The sequence below is a fragment of the Cherax quadricarinatus genome, chromosome 35 (assembly GCF_038502225.1).
Source record: "Cherax quadricarinatus isolate ZL_2023a chromosome 35, ASM3850222v1, whole genome shotgun sequence".
Classification (NCBI taxonomy): Eukaryota; Metazoa; Arthropoda; class Malacostraca; order Decapoda; family Parastacidae; genus Cherax; species Cherax quadricarinatus.
This window is the reverse complement of record NC_091326.1, coordinates 7283774-7300547: the sequence shown is the minus strand read 5'-3', so window position 1 is coordinate 7300547 and position 16774 is coordinate 7283774. Positions and strand designations below refer to the sequence as shown.

The 16774-nt window shown below is 41.6% G+C and overlaps 1 protein-coding gene across 1 annotated transcript in view; it reads right to left on the bottom strand.

Moving 5' to 3' along the window:
* The window catches only part of LOC128695152 (serine-rich adhesin for platelets), a 201203-nt gene extending 188023 nt beyond the window's left edge, over positions 1–13180 (bottom strand). Inside the window, exon 1 of the mRNA XM_070091355.1 lies at positions 13050–13180. The gene's annotated coding sequence lies outside the window, so the exon portion shown is untranslated. The remainder of the gene's footprint in view (positions 1–13049) is intronic.
* Positions 13181–16774: the final 3594 nt, after the last annotated feature.

Here is a 16774-nt window from a genome sequence, read left to right as displayed (position 1 = left end):
TGAGAACAGTGAAAAGAGTGCATTTTGCTTACATCAGATCACTGGTTGACAATGTTGCACTCATATTTGCTCTTGTCAGAAAGAAAGTTGCAAGGCTTGAAAATTTGCAGAACGGAGCGTTGAGAATCAATATCATCATCATCATCCTAGGATAAACCATACCATGGGCGGGGTTAGAACCCGCGATCAGAGAGTCTCAAAACTCCAGACTGTTGGATGAATCTTATTGTGGCTAGCTGGCCCAGTGGCTAACGCGACGGTCTGGAGTTTTGAGACTCTGATCGCGGGTTCTAACCCGGCCCGTGATATGGTTTGTTTGCAATCGTGTCATTACGATTTCGTGAGTCATCCTAGGATGTCTATGTATGACTAAAATACTAAACATGAGGAAAGAACATGATTCCCTAAGCATCAGAGATCGAATAACTGAAAGAAATGCTCAGATAAACCCATCCAAACTCTTGCACCGAAGTCCTTCACACTTTCTTTACCACTGGTGAGCACTCCTCTAAACGAATCATAAAAACTGCAACTGACTTCCGAATGAGTCAGATACACAATTTATGTCCAATAAAGTAACAGCGAGGTAATTACCTCTTCCTGTGTCACTATCCTCACTTTCCCCCAAAGATCACAATCAAAATTTCGTCTTGAAGCCAAGAATGACGACTTAAGTTTGCATTGATGCCTTAGTCACACAGCACTCTCTTCCACGAATTATGTAAATGGCTTTGTTCACTAAACCACTGGTGTAGGTGGTAGTGCCGCTTTTGTCAAGCAGAGCGGTGTCTCTTATATAGAAACTAGAGCAAGCATCAACATTTCGGCTTCACCTCAACCTGAGCTGTTGATTACACTCCTTGCACTCAAGCGTGTCCATATACTGCGTCTAAAGTTGACACGTAAATTGTATGTGATTCTCTATCATCCATAAATGCTATTAAATCCATGAGCGTCATTTTTTTTTTTTTTATATTTTCAAGACTGATACACATCAAAATTATACATAAAAAAACCTACTATATTATACCTACATTCTGAAAAGTGTTATATCTAACATAACGAGACCTTGAGCTCTACATCCACACTTGGATGCCATAAAGTCTCAATGAAAACCAGAAAACCATTCCAAACCCACATTCACAACACTCTCACGACCCACCCCCCCAAGGGAGGCGAGCCCGCTGTGACCCCCTGACTCCCTCCAACCTATGAAAACCCCTTCACTCACTCATTATCAATCACAGATTTACGAGAATCCCTAACGTTAGCATTCTATACCCCTCTGAGAAAGCCTGATCCCACCTCCTCCCATACAAATCTCTGTTACGACACTTCGTAGGATAGAACGTTACCGCAAGAACTTTCCTTCTCTCCTCACTATCCCCTCTCCCCCTCATCACCCACGACATATATATATAATCTACCATGATATAATCTAAAGCTCTTATGACACCCTCGTCTAACCCACCCATATCTAGACTTAAAGCACGCAGAACCGACACCCCACGACCCCCCACCCTCTGTACCAACCTACTTAACCAGCACCTAACCTCCTCTAGCCCTTCACAAAAGTAAACTACATGGAACGCGATCTCATCCCCTCCACAGATACCACACCCCCCACCCTCTACAACCTGTCTGTTTCGTAGTATCTCACCAGACGGAAGGATCCCATGCAGGAAACGAAACATCACCTCACGCGCCCGAGGGTTTAACTTCATTTTACTAAATCTAAACCAAATACTCTTCCACGCATACATGGGGAACAAACCCTCAACTGGGATAACGCACCTACCTACAAGTAACCTACACAAAACCCTTATACGAACCTTTCTCAGTTCCCTAACCAACATCACAGCCCTCAAAACGATTTCGCATTCCCTCAACTCCATTCCTCGATACCACACAGCCTGTCGTGTATCCTTCCCAACTGCCCCGCGTTCACACCCTCACGCAACACTTCCCATTTAATAAACACACATTTAGCCCTCCGTCTCAAATCCATCAACCCCAACCCACCCTGACTTACAGGTAACATTACAACTTCCCTCCGTAACCAATCACAACGTGAACCCCACAAAAATTTGTACACCCGTCTTAGAATTCCCGCAATCGCTGTCCCTGTAATTGGGAACACAGCTGCAACATGCCAAATCTTACTATACAATAAAATGTTTACGACTATCACTCGCTGTATAAGAGTTAGGTGCTGGGGTCTCAGAACACCTTGACACCCCACGATCCTTTCCAATAACCTATCCGAGTTTTCCACCCTCGCCGCAACCATGTCATCCTTATAAATAATACCACAAATCTTTAAAGACATCGCCCATTCTTTAACAACATTGCATCTCCCCCCCACACCCCCCACCCAAGAACCCAACCCCATGCACCTTGACATCGCACTATTTACCTGCATTCCCGTGGCACTTCCAAATAATTGCACAACCTCGTCCAACACTCCCATTGACATCCCTTCACGAATGAGAACAGTGGTGTCGTCAACATATCCAATTAAACCCGGCCAGGCCCTCCCACCCCCCACACTTCCCTCACCTGGCGTGCATAAGCTGCGGTCAACCATTCTATAAAAGGGGTCCTGGAAACATGCAAACAATATTTGTGACATGGGGCATCCCTGTCTAAGGCCTCTACCCATTGCAATATCCCTCCCCATACACCCATTAATCTGTATCCTCATTTTCGCCCCCTTGTATAAGGTATTTACCCACTCGACTATTTCCTCCCCAAAACCCTGTCTCCTAAGTATAACCTGCAAAGCTCCCCTTTCCACTCTATCATATGCTCCCTGCCAATCTAGAGCCAACAAAGCCGCCCCTTCACCCCCACCCTTAGCTTCCACAAAACTTCTCAGTATGCCATGTCCTTCAGTCATCGACCTTCCCAGCAACCCAAACTGAGATTTTGACACGACCCTTCCCACAACACCTTTGAACCTATTACCTAAAATTTTTGCGAACACCTTGTAGTCTGCACACATCAGTGATATGGCTCGATACTGATACTCCCGAAGGGTGGGCTGCCCCTTGACCTTCGGGACCAACACTACAACTGCTGTTACCTGCTTCTCCCCCAACTTACCCTTCTCCTTCATACGATTAAATAACCTAACTATAAATCCCCTTATTAACGTCCAATGTTGTAAATAAAATTCTACTGGGAGACCGTCAATACCCGGCGCTTTCCCCTTCCTCATTCCCCTTAATGCATTCTCTATTTCCTCTGCCTTAATAGTCCCACCTAAAGCCTTTCTATCACTATTTCCTAAATTACACGTCACATACGTACACACCTTGTCCAACGCCATGTCACCCACCCCCCCACTATTCCAGTACTTCTCGTACCAAGCCTCCGCATACGCACACATCCCCTTCGTGGTTCGTATCTCCTGCCCTGCTCTATAATTCCCAACCATCTCCATTACCTCTAAACATGGAATAGCTGTCACCGCCTGCCTTTGCTTTTGATGCCGCAAAACACAAGCTGACGGCTTGTCGCCCCAAAGCACTTCTTCCACCCCTGCCTGCACCCTTACAGCTTGAAACCTTTCATTTTGCAACACCCTCAACCTCCCCTTTATTTCAGCTATTTCATCCATAGGAAAATTATTCCCCCCCCACCCCCCGCCCATAGCAACCTCTTAACCTATCCTCTAAATAGTTAGCCAGTCCATATTTTAAATTATTAATACGTTTTCCTTCTCTCACATAAAACTTTCTAATCCTTTCTTTTGCAACACAATCCCACCATGTCACAATGTCATCCACTCCCTGTTCTTCCACACTAAGCTCCCTCCATAGGACTGAAAACCCCTCCTCATCACCTAACACACTTATATTTAATTTCCAATAACTTCTATATATGTCCGCGAGCATCCCCCACCCAACCTCCACCACCACTGCCCTATGATCTGACATTGTAGCCTCAACAGTACTGAAAGATTTCACATCCACTCCCTGAGAAAGGTACACTCTATCTAGTCTCACAGCATATCCACTCCTAACAAACGTATATTCAGTCTCCCACACCGCCCCCCCCGAAGGCATCACGTAACCTAACATCCCTTAATAAATCCCTAAGAGCCACAGACATATATCCAGCCCCTTTTGGGTCCACATCCGCCACCCTGATTACACTATTCCAATCCCCACCAACTATTGCCACCTCTGGCAGTGCACTTAAGAAAAACACAAGATCCTCACACACAAAATCATTCTTTACCTTTATGTTATTTTCTGCCGGCGCATACACACTCACAAAAGACACATGCTTACCCATCCACCACCCATCCACACGCAACACCCTCCCTCCCCCTCCTCCCTCGCTTCTCTGCAAAACAAACGGGCTCGTCTCCCTTATTAAAATTCCCACACCACCTTTTAGACGGGGAGATGGCAGGGTAACTACTCGAAATCCTGCCACCTCCAACACCCTACCCTCTTTAAAATTGTGCTCCTGCAGGAACACAACATCCACTCTAGATTTATTCAGGAAATTAAGAAACCAATTTCTCTTCATACCGCTACATAACCCATTAACATTTACAGACATACACCTAAGGCCTGTTAAAGTTTCCACCCCTGCTTCCTCTCATCACTCTTTACAACTCCAGAGCTTGAATTTAAGTTTGACACCTTCAGAGTGCTCTCTTTCCCTCCCCCCTTCTTCCGGTGCCTCCTATCATGGCTACCACCACCTACACCACTACCTTCACACTTCACCTCAGTCTGTTTCCCAGGCCGTTGTGTAGGCGTAAGGACATCATCAGAATCTGACGTAGCCGCCCTCTTTCTCGTGACCGTCATGTTACACATTTCTTGGTCAGATGTTGCCTCTCGATGAACCTCCACCTCTACCTGAGAATGGTTTAATGATTCAACGGACGACTCCAAACCACCATCACGTCCCAAACTATCATGTCTCCGACTTTCTGGAAGCGACGACTCTCCGATGACACCATGCTCAGATGTAACGTCCCTCTCTGGCGGTGACAAAGTCTTCAACACCTCCACCAATTCCTCCTCAATCTCAAGAACCTTCTCCTGTAATTGCTGCTCCTCCTTATCCACAGGAGACGATACCTGATCAGGCAGCTGGGGGAGGGACTCCAACTCACCGCCAGTCCTGTGTGCCCGATCCACTATCTCGCTCCACAAAACACCACGCCCTCCATCCGATGTTTGTTTCTCACCTGCCACCTTTGAAGCAGGGGCTGCGACGTCCACCACAGGTCCAGGAACACGTCTTCGCTTGTCACAGGTCGCCGCTATGTGATCATACTCACCACATAGGCGGCATGTACGTCGTTGTCCTGGGTACATTACCATGACCTGTGTCCTGAAATCTTGGAGATACACGTAGGACGGTATTGGGTGCCTCAAAGTCATTTTGAGGTTGAAAGAACCCTCTGGAAAACCAGCATAGGCACCTGCCGCCCACGTACCATGTTGAGCATAATGCACTGTCCCATACGTCTCAAAAACTTTCCTTATATCCGCCTCGTCCGCCTCAAAGGGAACGTTGCGTAACTTGATCCACGTATAATGCCGTGAAACATCTACCATTCTTACACTGACAGCTGGTGTGACGTTAAGACTCACGTCCTGAAACCTGGTGACTAACGATTCATAAACCGTAGATGATAGCAGTTTGACGAAAATTCGTTGCCCTCCGTTCAATGCTACACCATACAAGTCACTGTCTTGTACGCCATATGTCTCCCGGATGATCTTTGGCAATAAGACTTGCGCAGAACTGGGCGTTATCGTTCCTTTAAGTAGCTCAATGCCTACAGTATTTATCCGGCGTCTCAGACTAACCGCCATCTTGACAATCACAGTGCACTTATGTTGTTAGCCGAGGTGTGACAGCACCACTTCACACCACTGCAGCCAGGTAACTGGCAAGGGAGCTCGCCTACAAACAGCAGAGGGGTGCAGAGCACAACCGCACTGTACCGTGGTCAGGCAGTGAAATGCGTCAATTGAGACATACTCGTGTCAGAAGCCCTGCCCAGGTATGGTAGAACTGTAGACAGAGTCAAAGTGCACCTCTTTTACAGTCCCTCTCCCATTGCCCATGAAATGCATGATAGAACTGATGAACTGGCTAAGGTCTATGCCTTCAAGGAAGGAATAGATTACGACTTTAGCTGCTACCTAGTAGTTTGAGAACAATCGCTTGGAAAGAACCTCAGATTCATTATCCTGAGACAGTTCATCTATCATCACTATCATTCAACAGTATGTGTGCAGTAAATCCAACAAATCAGCTGACTCCTAGATTTCACTGCCGCCCGGCTCCGGCTGGGTATCGGTACCTCTGAGAATGTGTACCAAATGAAAACTGTGTCACATCCTGCGTTAAGTGTCGGAACGCGAAAAAAAAATCATTCAGACAACTCACACATAGATGTTCAAGAAATATCAAAGCATTTTATCAACAGTGATATATCATCGGCCATTCTGGAAAAAATACCCTCACCTTGCCTATTGTAAATAACTCACATAACCATTTAAACCTGCCTTCAGTTTGTTCATTCCCCCAGTAAGAAAGAACCGATCCCTTGTGTACTGGTGATTCGATTCCTGCTCCAGAAAGATCTTATTCTGACTGTGAAGCCACCAGCACCCATTAGTGACTTTGTAATGAGCCAAGAATTACTGTATCGAACAGCCGAGTTGGGTACTCCAAGCAGAAGAGTTTACCAGTTAGTAATTCCACAGTCACTAGTGAACGTAGCTCTACAGCTAGTTTATGATGCACCAGGTGTTGCACACCCTGGTATGGATCGTTCTGTGAAACAAGCCAGAATGAAATACTTTTAGCCACGTATGGCAACTGACATTTCAGAGTATGTTAAGAAATGTAGTGTTTGTATGCAACATAAAGGAAATGTCAATGGTCCTAATCCAATCCACGTGTACCCAACCACTAGCGAACCGTGGGAAAGAGTTGCCCTTGACTTGTTAACCAATTTTAAATGTTCCCTCCAAGGCAACAAACATCTGTGTGTTATGGTAGACCATTTCACCAGATATTGTTAGTTCCTATTGCAGATAAGACTGCTGAGACAGTAGCTAAAGTGTTTAAAGAACGCATTATCTGCAGGCATAACACCCCAAAGTCCTTAGTAACAGATAATGGAGGTGAATTCTGTAATGAGATTCTTGAAAATTTGTGTACTTTATACAAGATCTCTAAATCCACCATTGTTCCTCATCATCCTGCCAGCAATGGGTTAGCGAACGAACCAATAAGAAAGCACTTGATGTCCTGAGAGCCACTATCAACCCCAATATTGAAACTTGGGATGAAGTTATACCAGATGTCCAATGTGCCATAAATTCTGCTTACAATGCTTCCATAGGTGATACTCCACATTGTGCATTGTATGGTGTAGACAAGCATTTACCCTATGAGTTGTTATATTCCACTCCAAAACCCAATTACAACCCTGATGATTTCGTAGCAACTCGTACCAGCATGGCTCAAAGTGTTTTTAGAAGAATCCGTGAAACACTTCATAAATCAACAGCAGAATTTACTAGAGTAACTAATAGCCGTGCTAAGCCATCAAAAGTTAAAGTAGGCTCGAGAGTAATGCTGACAAATTTCAACAAAACACCCACAATGCCTAAGCTCGATCAAAAGTTTGTTGGCCCTTATCGAGTTGTAGAACATATCTCTGGTAATAAGTATAAGGTTAGAGAAATTAGTACTGGTAAGTACAAAGAATCGCATTTAGATCATATGAAATTAGTATGCGATGTTGATGATATTGCTACCCAGACTAATGTGACAGATGCTGAAAATCCTCTTGACTCTGTACCCTCTACCTCAAATACTCAGTCAGATAATCAACCTGAATGTCGTTACTCCTTGCGTACTCGACAAGTAATGAGAAACCCACGAGTATCTTTTGTAGATGCTTGTTCAGATCTCCCTCAGTCAAGGCATGTGTTAGCCATTGCAGAGGAATTCGATCCTCCCAGAGATGATAACCATTCTGCATATGTAAACCTCACCCTCGCAGAATTGGGTTTAAATGTACATAGTCTGTATAACTAGATGTCCGAGATGAAGTAAATTGTCAACTGTTTGTTATTAACTGATTAGTTTTTCAGAATTTTTTTTTTTTCATATTCACGTTCCCTCCGTATTCTGAGAATTTGACAGTAATGATCTAAGTGCGCACCAGATGCCTTTGCTGTTAATTTCACTTTGTATATATATATATTTATTCTTCCTCAGAATCCGTAGAGTGCATGAATACAGATCGTTCGATCAATTCCATCCATATTGTACAATGATTTGTTCTTATAGTTTGTAATGCATTACGTTAAAACTCATTACGTTAAAAGTGATTACGTTAACACCCATTACGTAAAACCCATTTTGTTAACATCCATTATGATACCATCCATTAGTTCTAAGTTATATATGAATTTGTTATTGTATAGAATCAGCCCAGAACCACCTGCCTGTTCAGCCTATAGGATAGTAGTGTATGTCGAGACGACATACATAACATGACCGAGCTGTCAGCATAGTTGCTGATCCCCTTATATTTGTATAGCATATCATAGTACCATCCATGTGTTTATATAGAAGATCACTTTTAGGCCTGTGACTGTTTGTGTGACGTCACGGGATGCGCATGTGTACGTTCGTACCTCTGCCTCCTCAGTCGGCGCATAGACATCCAGGCTAGAACACGGAAAGGTTGGGCTCCATCTCCCATTACCACAGTCTGACAATATATCGTTACCATCCAACAAGTGTGTCTACCTTCAACCCTCGATACCTCCTTTTAAGAACCCCTACGACATTTAAACCTGCCTTTATTCGGCCATACCTTGCTAAAATAAAAGACATCATAAATAAATAACTCATAACCGCACACAAACTACACTATAATGTTTCTGTGACTGTTACAACTGTTACCAGATCATTAATTTGTGGATCATTACAACTGTAGCTGCAGTGTGTGCCTCCGCAATTTTTTGGACTACCGCCCACACCCTGGGTGTGGTGTGCATAATATAAAACTAACATCTCTGAGGTACCTTGATGGGTCGTACCCAACACAAAACTGCTGTTGTAACCAAACTTATTCAACTACTCTGACACGTTTGTTAAATTAAGCTATTTTAAATTATGTAAAGTTTTAGCAAGATTAGTTTAAGTTGCAAGGCTAATTTTCGTCCAGAATTATAAATTAGTATATCAAAAATTGGCATAGCTCAAGATAACTGTTTTCGAGTTAAATTATAATAATGGATAAGCGCTAAACCTCAGAAGGTTAGGAGTCACATGATTATATATATATATATATATATATATATATATATATATATATATATATATATATATATATATATATATATATATATATATATGTGTATATATATATATATATATATATATATATATATATATATATATATATATATATATATATATATATATATATATATATATATATATATATATATATATATATATATATATATATATATATCGTGCCGAATATGTAAAACTGGTCAATTAGCAAGAACTCATTTAAAATTAAATCCTTTCTAGAATTTTCTCTTATACGTTTAAAGATACATTTTTTCCATTAATGTTAATGTAAAAAATTTTAATTTTGCACCAAAAGAATCTTAGAAAACTTACCTAACCATATTATAACAAGAACAATTTATTTTAGCCTAACCCAACTAAATATATTTTAAATTTGTTTACAATAATTTAATACTAAACAAACACAGTGAAATATATTTTTTTTCGTTAGGTTGAGAATGATTTTGGCGAAATTATTGCATACACAAATTTTTGCTTGTCCTATATGGCAAGATAAGCGTTGCTATTTAAGCCAAGATCGCAAGTTCTGCCTATTCGGCACGACATATATATATATATATATATATATATATATATATATATATATATATATATATATATATATATATATATATGCAATAAGATCACAGTAAACAGGTGATTTCAGAATATGCAAAACAACCACTCTGAAAGAATAGAGAAATTCCAAGCGCTTTCGTGATTTAATACCCTTTTTAGAGGTAACATTATTCTTGACTGGTAATGAACAAGTTACGTGCAGCCTTAATGGTCGTCTTGCAATTGACAGGTTTTAAACAGAAGTAACCAACCCTGGAGGTTCAGGTCTCTCAGTGTATATATACATTGAGTTTACTTTAATTCACATCTTAGGAGTCAAAATATTCTTGACTGGTGAACAGGTGACGTGCAGCCTTAAATGATTCTTTAAGTAGTTGATAGATGTTGATAGATTTTTAAGTTCAATTAACGAGCCAATCCCGAGGGTCATAAACACCTGGAGAATGGGAGACAATTAGGTTTGACCCGAGGACGGGGAAGTTAGCTTCAAGTCCTTGAATCAAGAGCCTTCACCAGCATCAAGGTACTCCCCCTCCTCCATCCTTAAAGGGATCATATCCATAATTCGTCCCAAGTCTTGAGTTATATTGTAATAATTTTCCCTAACACGCTGACCCTCGAAAACATCCTTCCGGTGTACAAAATTCAACGAGAACATTGGAAAACCAACGATATGCTTAATGTTTTCGTTCCTTATTCCACGGTCTAGACCAGCGGTTCTTAATAATAATAATAATAATAATAATAATAATAATAATAATAATAATAATAATAATATCTTTGTTTCTACAAGTACATGTACAAGAAAATCAGATTGCAGATGTAATATACACAGATTTTGCAAAAGCATTTGACAAATGCGATCATGGTGTAATAGCCCATAAAATACGTGCTAAAGGAATAACTGGGAAAGTGGGGAGATGGATCTTCAACTTCCTAACAAATCGAACACAAAGAGTAGTGGTCAACAGAGTTAAATCGGAGGCTGCCATAGTGAAGAGCTCTGTTCCACAAGGCACAGTACTCGCCCCCATCTTATTCCTTATCCTCATATCAGACATAGACAGAGATATACACCACAGCACCGTATCATCCTTTGCGGATGATACTAGGATCTGCATGAGGCTGTCATCTGCTGAGGACGGGGTTAACCTCCAAGAAGATATAAACAAAGTTTTCCAGTGGGCAACGGTAAACAATATGCTGTTCAATGAGGACAAATTCCAATTACTCCGTTATGGAAAACTGGAGGAGATAATAACTAGAACAGAGTATACTACAGACTCTGGCCATACAATAGAGCGGAAAAATAATGTAAGGGACCTGGGAGTAGTAATGTCTGAGGATCTCACTTTCAAGGATCACAACAGTGCCACGATCGCACGTGCAAAGAAAATGATAGGATGGATAATGAGAACTTTCAAAACGAGAGATGCCAAGCCAATGATGATCCTTTTCAAATCACTTGTTCTCTCTAGGCTGGAATACTGCTGTACATTAACATCTCCATTCAAAGCAGGTGAAATCGCAGATCTAGAGAGTGTACAGAGGTCCTTTACTGCACGTATAAGTTCTATCAAGCACCTTAACTACTGGGAACGCTTGGAAGCACTTGACTTGTACTCGTTGGAACGCAGGAGGGAGAGATATATCATAATCTACACTTGGAAAATCTTGGAAGGAATGGTCCCAAATCTGCACACAGAAATCACTCCCTACGAAAGTAAAAGACTGGGCAGGCGATGCAAAATGCCCCCAATAAAAAGTAGGGGCGCCATTGGTACACTAAGGGAAAACACCATAAGTGTCCGGGGCCCAAAACTGTTCAACAGCCTCCCATCAAGCATTAGGGGAATTGCCAATAAGCCCCTGGCTGCCTTTAAAAGAGAGCTGGACAGATACCTAAAGTCAGTGCCGGATCAGCCGGGCTGTGGCTCGTACGTTGGACTGCGTGCGGCCTAGTTGATCAGGCCCTGATCCATCGGGAGGCCTGGTCATGGACCGGGCCGCGGGGGCGTTGATCCCCGGAATAACCTCCAGGTATACAGACCATAACTGACTTCAATGACATACTACTATATAGAAAGCTGCTTGTTATGCAAAGCATGTAGGGCAAATTAGGTCAGTTTTGTCCCAGGATGCGACCCACACCAGTCCACTAACACCCAGGTACCTATTTTATACTGATGGGTGAACATGGACAGGGACAGCATGTGTCTTATGGAAACACGTTCCTAATGTTTTCCAGCCGTACCGGAGATTCGACCCCCAGACCTCAGTGTGTGAGCTGAGTGCGATAGCGATCCAGCTACGGGAGGGGAAGGGGGGTGAGTATTTCGGGGGGTGGACAACCTAGAGCAGAAATAAAGAATATGTTGTGCATTTGCCATCGTCTTTGAATAGTTAAAAACAATAATTTTATTATTTTTAACTAAATTTCATTATTTTTAACTATTTAAACGAATAGTTTGAATAATTAAAAATAATAAAATTAAGAATAAAAACTAGTGTCTCAAATTTCCTATTTAAATATATTTAAACAATGAGGACATTTTCTTTTATAATTGTATTTGGAGGGAGGGAGAGGGGGAGGGGGGGACACAAGGGCCAACTATGATAGGCGACGCGACTCGACTCTTGGGCTCTAGATGGTATTCCTTGAACCTGACACTGATTAGGGAACGGAGGATAGAGCCTCCACCCTTCCTTGTTCAGAATGACCCATACGGGTGTACCACTTCATAAAACACAATACAGTTATCTCAATAGTTTAAAAAGAGAACGATTTCTTATAAACACTTTTGGACATCTTTTTTCAAAGTCCCATTCGGTAATCTTCACAACACCAACTAAAACATTACATTTGCCGCAGTTATATGAAATTTTGGCGCTTGGATCGTTCTTCCGCTGACAGCGAGGTAAATACCCTATCTAACTATACTCACGTGGGAAGTGATCCCTCGACCTCCCTGGCGAGAACTGCCTCTTTGACTAAGTCGGATAACACAACAAATGCACACACGTTAAATTCTTAGTAGGTTAATACATAACAAGGTAGGTAGTGTGTTTGGAAAACAAGGTGTAAGTAAAGAGAGGCTCACAGAATGATCAGATGAGGGGTAAGTGAAGGAGTGAGGCAAGGTAGGTAGCTACTCCTCCAGGGAAGATGTGAGCACCGCCTGAGCTGGGATCCTCCACGCTACCACACTGAGGCCAGCACCCCACACCTGCCCACCCTCTCACGCCACAACAAGAGCACATAATCACCCCCATCCTGTTCTCGACCACCTACTGCCACATATACACATACACAACTTTAGACTGACCATCTATCACCAATCTTAAACCCATGATTGGGAATGAACACAATCAGAGAACATATATCTTGCGATTACGGAACTCAGGATCCACACTCCACCACTGATTGTGCTCAATGTCCTACACGGGCATGGATTATTAATACTCAAACCTCTACTCGACTCCAAGCACTTGAAATAACGTCAATGATTTATATACAATGTTTAATTCATCTTAAACCCTAACTATAAATTCTGCGAATGATCACCATGTTTGACTGGTCAGAGATCGAATAGTAATCTGGGAATGGAGGATCGAGTCTTCACTACCCTGTTCCTTGAAACAACACGATTTATCGCTTCGTGAAATACGCAATAAATCCTACCATCTTAAAGCTGATAAACTGGCCAAAGAACGTAATAGTCGCATCATGTACTCGTAGAAATAAAGATTATTATTACAATAATTATTTTATTATTATAAATATATTATTGATCTGTATCGAATATTAGAAATAGCAGAGAAGTAATAAAAACTGTGAATGTCAGCTGAATGCATTTAGACACCGTAGGTCTGCAACTCATTATGATAACATGGAGTAACTTGCAGTGTAAATTGAGTGATGTTTTACGAGCCAGGTTTAGGCTTGCTTACAGGTACTTCCGGCAGGCTACTGTGTACACGGATGATCAAGCTGAACTCAAAGTATGCAGTCAGCCTTATGGTCGCTTTCTTATGCTTCATTATATATATATATATATATATATATATATATATATATATATATATATATATATATATATATATATATATATATATATATATATATATATATATATATATATATATTTTCAACAAGTTGGTCGTCTCCCACAGTAAACAGGTGATTTCAGAATATGCAAAACAACCACTGTGAAAGAATAGAGAAATTCCAAGCGCTTTCGTGACTACTCACATTATCATAGTTCCTTGATAATGTGAGTAGTCACGAAAGCGCTTGGAATTTCTCTATTCTTTCACAGTGGTTGTTTTGCACACACACACACACATATATATATATATATATATATATATATATATATATATATATATATATATATATATATATATATATATATATATATATCAACACTGCGACTAGCCAAGGACTCGAACCCATGTTGTTTTAGCCTGCCTCATGGTGGGCGAAAGCTCATGACGCCTTAATCCACTGGACCATACAATCCAAGGATTGTATGGTCCAGTGGATTAAGGCGTCATGAGTCTTCGCCCACCATGAGGCAGGCCAAAGCAACATGGGTTCGAGTCCTTGGCTAGCCGCAGTGTTGTTATTGATCAATACCACTCGTTCGTGATATATATATATATGCAATAAGATAACAGTAGTCACGAAAGTGCTTGGAATTTCTCTATTCTTTCACAGTGGTTGTTTTGCACATATATATATATATATATATATATATATATATATATATATATATATATATATATATATATATATATATATATATATATATATATATATATATATTATATATATATATATATATGTCGTGCCGAATATGTAAAACTGGTCAATTAGCAAGAACTCATTTAAAAATAAGTCCTTTCTAAAAAATTTTCTTATACGTTTAAAGATATATATTTTTCATTAATTTTAATGCAATTTTTTTTAAATTTGCTCCAAAAGAATCTTAGAAAACTTACCTAACCTTATTATAACAAGAACAATTTATTTTAGCCTAACCCAACTAAATATATTTTAGATTTGTTTACAATAATTTAATACTAAACAAACACAGTAATATATTTTTTTTTCGTTAGGTTCAGAATGATTTTGGCGAAATTATTGCATACACAAGTTTTCGCTTGTCCTATATGGCAAGATGAGCGTTGCTATTTAAGCCAAGATCGCAAATTCTGCCTATTCGGCACGACATATATATATATATATATATATATATATATATATATATATATATATATATATATATATATATATATATATATATATTGCCATCAAAATTTCTCTTCTCTTTCACCTGTCTCATGTATAATTTCTCTTGCCCTCACTCTGGGATAATGGAGATATATTAAAAAATCCATTTCTTCTGTTTATGGAATAGGTTATCCTAAGAAACGGTGATTTTGTAGTGACAGTAACTGCAACCGTCCTGCAATGAAACCTTTCAAGTTGCCATAGCCGCTGAACCCTTCCTGCAATACTTGGTCTCGCTGAAGTCTCCCAGCTCAGGCTGACACTACTGAAGTCTCGCAGCTCAGGCTGACACTACTGAAGTCTCGCAGCTCAGGTTGACACTACTGAAGTCTCCCAGCTCAGGTTGACACTACTGAAGTCTCCCAGCTCAGGCTGACACTACTGAAGTCTCCTAGCTCAGGCTGACACTACTGAAGTCTCCCAGCTCAGGCTGACACTACTGAAGTCTCCCAGCTCAGGCTGACACTACTGAAGTCTCCCAGCTCAGTCTAACACTACTGAAGTCTCACAGCTCAGGTTGACACTACTGAAGTCTCCCAGCTCAGGCTGACACTACTGAAGTCTCCCAGCTCAGGCTGACACTACTGAAGTCTCCCAGCTCAGGCTGACACTACTGAAGTCTCGCAGCTCAGGCTGACACTACTGAAGTCTCCCAGCTCAGGCTGACACTACTGAAGTCTCGCAGCTCAGGCTGACACTACTGAAGTCTCCCAGCTCAGGCTGACACTACTGAAGTCTCCCAGCTCAGGTTGACACTACTGAAGTCTCCCAGCTCAGGCTGACACTACTGAAGTCTCCCAGCTCAGGCTGACACTACTGAAGTCTCCCAGCTCAGGCTGACACTACTGAAGTCTCCCAGCTCAGGCTGACACTACTGAAGTCTCCCAGCTCAGGCTGACACTACTGAAGTCTCGCAGCTCAGGTTGACACTACTGAAGTCTCGCAGCTCAGGTTGACACTACTGAAGTCTCGCAGCTCAGGTTGACACTACTGAAGTCTCACAGCTCAGGCTGACACTACTGAAGTCTCGCAGCTCAGGTTGACAATACTGAAGTCTCACAGCTCAGGCTGACACTACTGAAGTCTCACAGCTCAGGTTGACACTACTGAAGTCTCACAGCTCAGGCTGACACTACTGAAGTCTCGCAGCTCAGGTTGACACTACTGAAGTCTCGCAGCTCAGGTTGACACTACTGAAGTCTCGCAGCTCAGGTTGACACTACTGAAGTCTCACAGCTCAGGCTGACACTACTGAAGTCTCGCAGCTCAGGTTGACAATACTGAAGTCTCGCAGCTCAGGTTGACACTACTGAAGTCTCCCAGCTCAGGTTGACAATACTGAAGTCTCACAGCTCAGGTTGACACTACTGAAGTCTCGAAGCTCAGGCTGACACTACTGAAGTCTCCCAACTCAGGCTGACACTACGGAAGTCTCGAAGCTCAGGCTGGCACTACTGAAGTCTCGAAGCTCAGGCTGGCACTACTGAAGTCTCGCACCTCGGGCTGACAGATTTCAACTCGTATGAACTC